Raw genomic sequence first — 12,255 nt, 5'->3', positions numbered from 1 at the left:
TGAGAGTGGAGCTGTGTACCGTGGAATAGCATAAAGCGGTTTAGCATAGAGTAAAGTGGCTTGGAGCAGTGTGGCAAAGAGTTGAGTGGCAGAGAGTGCAATGACATAGAGTGGGGTGGTGTACACAGTGGAGTGGCGTACAATGGAATAATATTTGATAGAGTGGAGTAGAGTAGAGTAACATAGAGTGGAGTGACATTGTGTAGACCCCACAACTTTTCGTGATTTTGCAAATCTCAATTTTGCCACAAAATCTGCTAACTCCTGCAATGTCTGCAAATTTAAGAAAGTCTGCTGCAGAAACAAAATTTGAGGTCTCCCTTGTGGTGTTTATTTATTTTTCTTGTTTCCATACATCATGAAAACACTGCCTGTCCACACATTAGAGTAAGAAAAGAAAAAAACACTACGGGGATGCTCATTCTTCTCTTCTTTAACCTGGAACATTTAATTCTGTACTGCTGCAACCCATTTGGCCTCTCAACTATCCTGTCTGTCACAGATTAGCACAGCAGGTGTTGTCACTGGGTTTGCAGGAATGACATGGCCAGAAATGCCTGTCATTAACCCCTCTCCTCACTGCATTGTGAAAAGATGAAAGATGGAGAAATTGAGGCTTGTCTGTTTTTTTATTTCCTGCAGTATATCTCATAACTGAGAAAGTAAAAATGCACATTTAGTCCAGTGCTGGTGGTCTTCCAGGCGTCATATTACGAGTACTGAAGGATTTCCGCCACAATTTGGGTGGGAATCCTCCAGCAGTTGTGCTGGCGATCAGCGGCGCAGAGGGGCTTCCACTGCCATCACCGTTATGTCAAAAGGACTCCTCCCACCGTATTACGAGCAGTAAAATGACATGGCGGTGTCCTGATGGTGCGGCGCTGCTGGCGGTGGAAGTGTCTGTTTAAGTTCCCTGCCGGACGACCTCCTCGCTGGACAAGGTAAATCAATCGTCTGACATGCGTGTGAATGAGTGTATATATGCATGTTACTGAATGAGTATGTATATATGCATGTGAGTGAATTAGTGTATATATGCATGTTGGTGAATGCGAGTATGTAAGTGTTGGTGAATGAGTGTATGCGGAGTACGTGTGGGTGTGTGTGCGCATATATGCAGGAAGGGTGGGGTGGGGGTGGGGGTGCTGACATGGAATGGGGGTGGTGGGGTATTGCAGCTGTAGTTAGGGTTGAGGGAGTCGTCTGCCGGCAACAGGAAAGGAATTTCCTGTCGCAGCAGCCTTTCAGCCAGGGTATTCATGGAGGTGCTACCGCCGTGGAAACCTTGACAAAAGCTGACTCATTACACCGCTGGCAGTATTCAGTGGACAGCCGGCCCAGAGGTGCTGTCCTCCGGCTTGGCTTTCCTTCTGCCCGGGCAGTACCAGCGGGGATGTGGCGGTTTGGCAGAGTGGCATAATGTGGAGTTCTTCACCACCGGCCCGTTGGGTCGTAATGTGGGCCTTAGAATGTAAACAACCACAATTGTTTGCTACTTAGTGAAAGTAATGTGATGTCCTAACTTTTGAACTGGGAAACAAAGTTTGAGTCCCAGCATCAGCTCATCATCTTGTACTCACTTATTCTGCCCGTAAGTAAAAAAAAATAACAATCTGACCATGTGTAATGTAATTTTTAAATGAACTTAGAAAAATGTGTTGATTCCCTGTTTTGGTGACTGTGCTAGTAGTGAACTCAGACGCAGATGAAGAAACCTTATAATATATTAACTCAAGCAGAAGACATGCTTTTATACAGCGCACATTCTGCATTCACATAAGTTGTACTCATATGTGATAATAATGAAGAAAAATGAGGTTCTGTGAAATAAATTATTTGCCTAGGATCACAAGCGTGGTAGCCTTGACAATGTCAACAGTGCGCATTCCGACAGTGCTGGTGGTGCAGACAGTGTGGCGGCATAGTCCTCAGCTCTCCCTTAGAGCTGAAACCAATGCTGCAGCACAGCCTTCACAATCCGGGCCCAGAGGAACATTATAATATGGCAGTGGGGAGGCCACTGGCTTGTTGGTGTCTACCCCACTGCGGTACTGGGGGTCTGGCAGATGGACCGCCAAAGTCATAACCAGGCCCTAAGTTATTTTCCTTTGATTCACAGGATGTTAGATTAGGAAAGTCGGGTTTCAAACCTGGCTTCCAACATGGCTGGGTCAGCAGCGTTAAATGCTAGGTCACATCTCAGCAAAAGTTAGGTTCATTTTAGGCTTGAGGTTCCAAAACAACATTGAGTTGAGCCAGGCATCTGCATTGAGCTTTCAGTGACTTACCCACCTCTAGGATGTCTGCTAGCTGTTATTACCCACACAACATACCTCTGTGCCACACGGTAATATGCTGTGCAGATACAGCCCGAACACCAGTTGGGCTTTTGATAATTAGCTCTGCTGCACGTCATATTCTGTAGGCAGATGATGAACCTCGTGCCATTGATTTTTGTGTTTTATTTGTACTGTCACTCCCATTCCCCAGCATGGCTCATATTTTCAATTCCCACCCTTTGTGTGTTTACTTCAAACTGCATTTTTATCAACAGTGTTTGTCAGCAGGGATCGAGGACTGATATATGGCCTCATTAAAAGTCTGGCGGGCTTAATACCACCAGACTTGCGGTGGCGGTCAGACCACTGCACCCCTGGTGGTCCAACTGCCACATTATGACCCTGGCGGCGGACTGCCAGGGGGCCATCGCCAGCGCCAGGAGGAAGAGCCGAGGCCAATGCCACCGCACTGTTTCCACTGGGCTGCCCGTAGAAACCTCCTAATAAGGAGTTTTCTGCCAGTCAGCCCAGTGGAAACATTATAATAGGGCCGGGGAGGAGACTGCCAGCTCCACGGTGGTATCCTCTCTATGGGGCTAGCGTGCAGGGGGTTAGCCCGTCAACCTCGTAATGAGGCCCTTAGGGGCTGAATATGAGTTTGACGGACAGAAACATCCGTCCACCAAACTCCTGATGGGGAGGTCGCCACGGTGCTGGCAACCTCCCTGTTGGCCCTATCACGACTTTCACACTGGCCTGACCTGCGGAAAGGGCTAGTCAGCCCAGTGGGAAAGGTGCGGCAGCATTGTCACTGGCTCATAATAGCGCCAGCAGCAATGCTGCTGCATGTAGGGGGCACCAGCACCCTTGAAATGCTAACTATTAGCACAGCAGACAGTGCACATTTCAATGGTGCTGGGCAGGAGGCTGCCATGGGCATGGGCAGTGCAAGGGCACTTGTTCTCTGCCAGCCTTATCATTGCGGTCAGACCACCATGAAAAGGCTGGTAGAGAACAAGATTGTAATCAGCAGGGCAGTGCTGAGTTCAGCCTTGCCCTGGCTAATTCCAATTATATACCACTGTCAGCCCGTCTGCATCACTGATCCTGGAGGGGGTAGAGGTAGGTAGGCGGGTCTGGCCGCAAATCTTGTAAGGTAGTAGTCAGAATGCACCGCCGCAGCAGTCCGACGGCCACCACAAGGCTGGCAGTCTTTGGACCACTAGGCTCCTAATAAGGCCCTTAGGCCCTCATTACAACCCTGTCAGTCGGTGATAAAGTGGCGGTAATACCGCCAACAGGCTGGTGGCAACTACCACCAAATTATGACCATGGCGGTGAGAACTCAGATAGGCCCTCATTATGACAATGGCGGTAAATCCCACTTACCTCCATGCTCCCGGCTGTCAACATACCGCCGCCGAGGCGGATATGCGTTCACCAAATTATGACACACACACACCAGTCCATCACTACACAGACACAAGTCTGCCACACCAAAGGTCAGTTATAAACTGGTGGTATCAAAACCCACACCGTTACGCCAACAGAACTACGCCCACCACATTATGACCCATGAATCACCATGGCGGACATTCAATGGCAGTAAACCACAGGTGGTACATACCATTGCGCTCAAAATACACACACACATACAAAATAACACCACATTGGTCAATTTAAATTACACAATAACACACACCTGACACTCATACACACACCACACCCACACCACTATAAAACACACACCCACATTACCCACAACCCCTTACCATTACAAACCATTGGCACGAGACAGACACAATGACTACACACAAAACAAGAGCCACACAACACCTACACCTATACACCACCCATGCACCCCACATCACACACCCCAACATATCACCCTCACCCACACAACTCACACAACACCCATGGCACCACAAAGACACCCCCGATTCTCAGAGGAGGAGCTAAGGGTCATTGTGGAGGAAATCATCAGGGTAGAGCCTCAGCTATTTGGAGCACAGGTGCTGCAGATATCTATTGCTAGGAAGATGGAGCTATGGCGGAGGATCACCGTGGGACAGCATCCAAGAACCAGGGATAACATCAGGAAGAGGTGGAATGACCTACGGGTGAAAGTACGTTCAATTGCAGCAAGACACCAACTTGCTGTACAGAGGAATGGCGGTGGACCCCACCTCCTCCCTCACAACTAACAACATTGGAGGAGCAAGTTTTGGCAATCATGCATCCTGAGGGCCTGGCGGGAGTAGGAGGACTGGATTCTGGTAAGTCAACTCTCTATTACAATCCCCCCTACCTGCATGCCATCACATACCCCCACCCTCACCCTTACTCCCATCACTCTACCAACTCCCACACACCCCACCATCACATATCACTCATCTCAATGCCAAGACCTGCATGCCATACCAATGCATGGACACCACACACACACCTGCATGGAAACCTATCACCAAAGCATGCACACTAGAGAGAATTATACATCCCACCATACACCAACGTACACAAGTGAAAGCTGTCAGGGCAAATACAAACAAAGAGGGCAACCCACTGATGCACAATATGTCACACACAGAAACAATAACACTGCATTTACATCTCCACAGGTACCCCAGCCAATGTCAGCAGCGAAGAAGTGCCAGCACTATCCAGTCCCCCAACTGAACAGTGATGACAAAAACTCTGGTCGCCTGGCTCTGTATAACCAACCTGGCCCATCAGGGACCTCTGGACAGTCGGTTACCCAGGCCCAGTCAAACACCACCACAGAGCCTCCCCCATCTGGAAACACCGCCACATCACCCACCCACACCTCTGTCCCCAGGACATGTCAATCAGCAGTGTGTCCACCACTACAGGGACCCCAGGGTACACCTCATACCCAAGACAATCAGGGACCTTTGGTCAGTGGCAGTGGGCACATGGTTCAAGGTACAGAGGCACAGTACATCAGGGAAACTGGGAGGACTGCTGTGTGCCATGGGGAGGACAGGCCCAGGGAACCGACTCTCCGGAAGCACTCACCGAGATCATGGGAGCATACCAACATTCCCAGGATACGCTGAGCCAGATCCTGGACAACGTGCAGGAGACCATGCAGCTGCAGGCGGGACAGTACCAGGGGATCAGGGAGGACTTGCAGGCCATCAACTCCACCCTGGTCTCCATAGCAGGGGTGCTGGCAGACATGGTCAACATTATGAGGGAGGCAGTCTTACAACAGCGGGCCCCTGCCACTAGCCAAACATCTGAACTGCCTTCCACCTCCGCTGCTGCTAGTGGACAGGAGGCCCCGCCACAGAACCAACCGGCCACCAGCATCCCTCCCCTTGCAGAAGGTGAACTACCCCACAAACGTTCCCTGCGATCCAGGCAGAAGCCAGAGACTATTGCCAAGACCCCCGTCAGGAAATGAGACTCTCCTGATTGTCACTCTTGTGTCCCACTCTGTCACCGTGTCCACCTTGAACTGCCATTGCTCCCCTTCCTATGTCCCCTTGAACAATGCACCTGTGCTACAGATACCCTAGAACAATGCCCTGGACTTTCCTCCGTCATCACCCCATCACAAGGCACTTGCCCCTCTCCTTTTTAGCACTTCAATAAACACTCTTTGAATAAATATAAGTATGGAGAATGTCAAATGTTTTAAGTATGTATTCGTTTAATTATGTTCAAACATTGCAATTCCACTGTACAGTAACGTTCACATAGGAAAGACCTGTAGTTGGCTGAAGTGATCACACCAGAAGCGATAGTGGGGCACCAACATCTGCAAAATGAGTTGCCAAAGGGTACAGTGAGTGGGCATAGAAGTGAGAAATAACAGCATACCTGTGACAAAGATAATCCCCAAAATGACAATGAAATGTCAAGTACCACTGTCTTACCTGTGTGTCATTGGAAGTATTGTCGAATCACTGCAGTTCTGTTGTCCTCATCCTCTGCTTCATCATCCTCATTGTCCACAGGGTCCACTGCTGCCAAACAGCCATCTCCAGCCTCCTCCTCCTACAGCAAAGGCACATGGTGTCTCAAGGCAAGGTTGTGCAACATGCCCCATGCCACTATTATCTGGCAGACCTTCTTGGGTGAGTAGCACCTGTTAGATGGAGGCAACGGAACCTGGCCTTCAGGAGGCCAAAGGTACGTTCGATAATCCTTCTTGTTCGCCCCCTTGTGCTGCATTGTAACGTTCTTCTGCCCTTGTCCTGGGATTCCTCACAGGGGTCAGTAGCCATGATATGTTTGGGTAACCAGAGTCACCTGCAAATATCGAGGGACAACATTTAGGCACACACTATCCTATATGGCCCACACCATACCCATACACTAGCATATACTGGGTGGGAACCTATTAGCCAGACCCTGTGCCTCTGTAGTTGGCCCATCACATTTGGGATGCTGCTATTCCTCAAGATAAAGGCATCATGCACTGACCCAGGATACTTTGCATTGACATGGGATATGTACTGGTCCGCCAAGCACACCATCTGGACGTTCATGCAGTGAAAACTCGTTCGATTTCTGAACACCTGTTCATTTGTCCGGGGGGGACAAATGCAATATGTGTTCCATCAGTTGCCCCAGTGATGTTGGGGACATGTCCTATTGCATAGACGCCAGCCTTCACTGTGGCCAAATCCTCCACCTGGGGGAAAACAATGGAGCTGCACATGTGTTTAATCAGGGCAGACAACACTCTTGTCAGCACAATTGAAAACATTGGCTGTGACATTCCTGCTGCCAAGCCCACTGTCATTTGGAAAGAACCAGTTGCCAAGAAATAGAGCACAGATCGGACTTGCACAAGAGGGGGGATCCCTGTGGGGTGACGGATAGCAGATATTAAGTCAGGCTCCAACTGGGCACCCAGCTCCGTGATTGTGGCCCTGTCAAGTCTATAGGTCAGGATAATGTGCCTGTCCTCCATTGTTGCCAAGTTCACCAGGGGTCTGTACAAGGGGGTATATCTCCATCTCCTATTCATCCGCAGCAGTTGCAGTCAAAAAGGCAAAAGAGTGAGGACCCGGTTAAAAACTGAATCTCGTAGTACAATGTATGATGTTAATTTTTAATGTATAAGTGGTATTTGTCCTGTATGTCCAATTTTGAACTGTGACGCAGTTATTATCCAGGGCCTGCCCCCCCCCACCCCTGAAATGGCGTCCGCTAGTCCTGTGTGGAGGGACAGGTGGAAGTCAGGTAATTTCACTGACGTAGTGCGCCGTTGCATGAGGCGGTCGGGTACCGCTGTGCAACTCCTCATTGGCTAATATTGGGCCCTATGGGGTACAGTGGCCAATGGTGATGTACACCAGCGGTGACGGTATGCACCGCCGCGACGTGGGCACCATTTTCTATCTGATCACTCACTTGTTACCTGACCTTCAACAGGAGAGGATCTACACTGCATGTGCTGCTGTGACCTGTGTCTGGAACCTACCATGGCTTGTCAGACTGGGTAAAAGGCCCATGCCTTCACCTCAGTGGAGTGGAGTGACTGGTGGCTGGGGTCCCACCCCGGTACAGACTGCTGTATTGGCCTCCAGACCAAGGGGGTCAGTACAACCCTGGCGGATAGTGTTAAAGTGGCGGTAAGACCGCAAACAGGCTGGCGGAAAAAAAAGGGAATTATGACCGTGGCGGAAACTGCCAACAAAGACAGCCACTTTAACACTCCGACCGCCACGGCGGTACAGACAAGCAGCGCGACGGTCACCGCCAACAGACAGGCGGGAGACAAAGTACCGCCCACAGTATCACAACCTACCAATCCGCCACCTTTTCCGGGGCGGATTCACCGTGGATAAAAACACGGCGGAAACAGCCATTTCAATGGGAAAACACTCACCTCTGCACACTCCACGAGGAAGGAGGGCACCATGGAGCCGGAACTCCAAATACTCCCTGCGATAGTCTTCCTGCTTCTGTACGATCATCATCAACGCCGGCGCCGAAGACAACGGTGAGTACTGCACCTACGACATAGGGGAGGGGGAGGCAAAAGTCAGGGACACACACACACGCAACACCCCCACCCCCACCCCGACACTCACCCACTACAACACACACACCAATGCATATCCAAACATAACAGTAACAACCCCAAAAACCCCCGGAAGAATGCAAAGACAAAACGAAATGAGTGCAACCATTGTAATGTATCAAAATACAGTAAGCTGATATATACAGATATATATACACATTCAACAAAATATACATCACGATTAGTAGTGCAGGTATGCACCATTCAATGTCCGTGGACCACTGGGCCCAAAACGCATGGGCGAGGCCCACACACGATACCTGAGCAAAACGGAGAGAATGCTGCAGGGGCATCAGATCGAAATACAACAGGCACCTCAGGGGGAAGGGAAGGGAGGGCACCTCAGTCGGATGACAGCACCACGCCAGATCCACGAGGGGGCTCCATGCCCATTGATGTATCCTGGGGAGTGCAAAGCCACAGTCTCTCAAGTCTCTGCAGTGGGTGGGTTGCCCACTGTACCATCCTGGGGAGTGCAAAGCCACAGTCTCTGAAGTCTCTGCAGGGGTGGGTTGCGCTCTGTACCATCCTGGGGATTTCAAAGCCAAAGTCTCTCAAGTCTCTGCAGTGGGTGGGTTGCCCACTGTACCATCCTGGGGTGTGCAAAGCCACAGTCTCTCAAGTCTCTACAGTGGGTGGCTTGCCCACTGTTCAATCCTGGGGAGTGCAAAGCCACAGTCTCTCAAGTCTCTACAGTGGGTGGGTTGCCCACTGTTCAATCCTGGGGAGTGCAAAGCCACAGTCTCTCAAGTCTCTACAGTGGGTGGTCTGCCCACTGTTCAATCCTGGTGAGTGCAAAGCCACAGTCTCTCAAGTCTCTACAGTGGGTGGGTTGTCCAATGTTCAATCCTGGGGAGTGCAAAGCCGCAGTCTCTCAAGTCTCTGCAGTGGGTGGTGTGCCCACTGTTCAATCCTGGGGAGTGCAAAGCCACAGTCTCTCAAGTCTCTACAGTGGGTGGTATGCCCACTGTTCAATCCTGGGGAGTGTAAAGCCACAGTCTCTCAAGTGGATGACAGTCTCCACTGGTTCTGGAGGGGGACTGGTGCCCAGAGTGTTTCATCCTGTTGAGGATTGAGGTAGTGGATGCTGTTCTCCACTGGTTCTGGAGGGGGACTGGTGCCTAGAGTGCATCACTCTCCCCGTGACGGTCCCAGTTCCGTCACTGCCCCTGCCGCACATGGGCTAGCGGTGCTTGAGTTGGCGGTGCTTGCCCTGTTCAGCGGTGCTTGCCCTGGCAGTCTTTGCCCTGTTCAGCGGTGCTGGACTTTGCAGTTTTTGACCTGTTCAGCGGTGCTTGCCATGGCGGTCTTTGCCCTGTTCAGCGGTGCTGGACTTTGCAGTTTCTGACCTGTTCAGCGGTGCTTGCCATGGCGGTCTTTGCCCTGTTCAGCGGTGCTTGCCCTGTTCAGCTGTGCTTACCATGGCGGTCTTTGCCCTGTTCAGCGGTGCTGGACTTTGCAGTTTCTGACCTGTTCAGCGGTGCTTGCCATGGCGGTCTTTGTCCTGTTCAGCGGTGCTTGCCCTGTTCAGCGGTGCTGGACTTTGCAGTTTCTGACCTGTTCAGCGGTGCTTGCCATGGCGGTCTTTGCCCTGTTCAGCAGTGCTTGTCCTGTTCAGCATTGCTGGACTTTGCAGTTTCTGACCTGTACAGTGGTGTTTGCCATGGCGGTCCCTCATTGCCCAGCGGGGCTGTGGCTGCCGGGGCACTTACCAGTGACGATGGGACTGCCCTCCTGGGCACTGACTCTGGTGGTGGTCTCCTGACCACTGACGATGGGACTGCCCTCCTGGGCACTGACTCTGGCGGTGGCCTCCTGACCACTGACGATAGGACTGCCCTCCTGGGCACTGACTCTGGCGGTGGTCTCCTGAGCACTGACGATGGGACTGCCCTCCTGGGCACTGACTCTGGCGGTGGTCCACTGACCACTGACGATGGGACTGCCCTCCTGGGCACTGACTCTGGCGGAGGCCTCCTGACCACTGACGATGGGACTGCCCTCCTGGGCACTGACTCTGGTGGTGGCCTCCTGGCCAGTGACGATCGGGCTGGCGGGGGCCTCCTGGGCAGCATGGATGATGGCGGCCTTCTCCGCCGTGCTGCTCTTCCCAGACTTTGGCGCTTTCTTCTGCCCCTTCCCCACCTTGGGAGGAGTCACAGCTGAGTCGACACTCCCCCGGGACCCTTGTGAGCGGCTTTGCCGGCTGGAGTCTTCCCCCTATCCCGTCGGCCACTGTCCAACTTCTGGTGCTTCACGGGGGGACTGGCTGTGCTTTGGCTCCATGTCACACTGGCTGCCCTGGTGCCCGGTGCACTCCACATACCTCTAACAGGCACCACTGGTACCGGAGATTTTTTGGCTGAGGTGCTAGTACGGGACCTATGAATTGGAGGGGGGGGGGTGGTAGGAAAGAGGTCAACGTTGCTCAGGAAAAGTTTCTTAGGAACACTGGTACAGGTAGCTGGAGGGGATCTGGGAGTGGAGGAAGAGGAGGTGGTTGTAGGAGGTGTAACTTTTGATGATTTGGGTGCAGGTGCATGTTCTGGAGGCTGTCGTGAGGTGGATGGATGTTGGGTGTGTGTGTGCCCGCGTTTGTGTACTTTGGGAGGGGGCGTCACAGACACACTGGGAGAGGACACAGGGGACGTGTAAATGGTAGTGGGGGTGGTGAGTGCAGGTGAGCGGGGTGTGGTGGTGGGTGTGCTGGTGCGGGTCCTAGTGGCTGTAGTGGTAGTGCATGCAGGTGAGAGTGTAGACTACACTGGGAGGGAGGAGGGAGACGACGAGGTAGGGGACACAGTGGAGGGAGTGGATGTTGCTGTGTCTGTAGGTGGGTGATGCTTGTGTGAGTGCCTGTGGGATGTATGGTGCCTATGTTTGCCTGAGCTTCCCTTGTGTGTTGGCGTGTGTGCAGGCTGGTCTGATGGTGTGCTTGGGATAGGCAGAGTGTAGAGATGATGTAGTAGGTAATACTAGAACTTTAGGAGAAGATAGTATTCTAGAATGGAACTAGGGAGCTGGGGAGAGAGAGTTGGAGGAGAGAAGTAGCTGGGAGCTGTGCCAGGGATACTGCTCATGGCTGTGCTGGAGATGCTGTACATTGGATGTGAAATAAAAGAAAGGTGGAACTAAACTTCGTTGAAGACTCATCTTTACATTGGCGACGAGAGTCACGCCGTGCAGGAGACGGATTGTAATTAAATAGAGCATCTCCACTCCTGGAAACAAATTCAGAGAGTTAACCTATAAATTCAAAAAGAAAAATACGGAACAAGAAGGAAGGAAAAAGAGACTACTGATGGAAACTTCAAACAGTGATTTTTTTTTAACTGGTGAGCAAGAAAAGATTATTATTTGAAACCCGACGGTTTATTCTTGAAGCCAAATGGTTTTATGGGAGGAAAACATTTGATGGACCTTGTGAGAAAACTGAAGCGATTATTAGAGGTGAGGCTGGGCTCTATAAGGGTAATTAACAGTTCTTTTGAACGGTCTACGCCCGCGCGCCTGTATAGGGTTGTATGTATATATTTAAATCTTCAACCGAAGCAAGCGCGTGTTCCTGCCAGCGCTTCTCTGCCAGCGTATGCACACAGCGGTCGGTGTGGCGCTCGCGGCAGTGCTCGCGGTCAGCATTTTCACAAACAGACACACCGCGAGCACAGCACGTGCTGCTGTCGGCGTTTCCTTAGCGACGTGCGCACACAGTTTGTGAAAGAAAGCTGTGTAGTGCTCGCAGTCGGCATTTTGGATACAAACATACCGCGAGCACGATTAATGCGAGTTGAAAACCGGCAAAAATAAAATACAAATGATTAAACAAATACAAGAAAAGAACTCACGTGTACACCTAACGTCTCTGTCTTTCACTTAACCTTCATCTGGAAAATTGAAATTGAAAAGGTACTTACT

Source organism: Pleurodeles waltl, chromosome 10 (assembly GCF_031143425.1).
Source record: "Pleurodeles waltl isolate 20211129_DDA chromosome 10, aPleWal1.hap1.20221129, whole genome shotgun sequence".
Lineage (NCBI taxonomy): Eukaryota > Metazoa > Chordata > Amphibia > Caudata > Salamandridae > Pleurodeles > Pleurodeles waltl.
Note: the sequence above shows the minus strand (reverse complement) of the source record.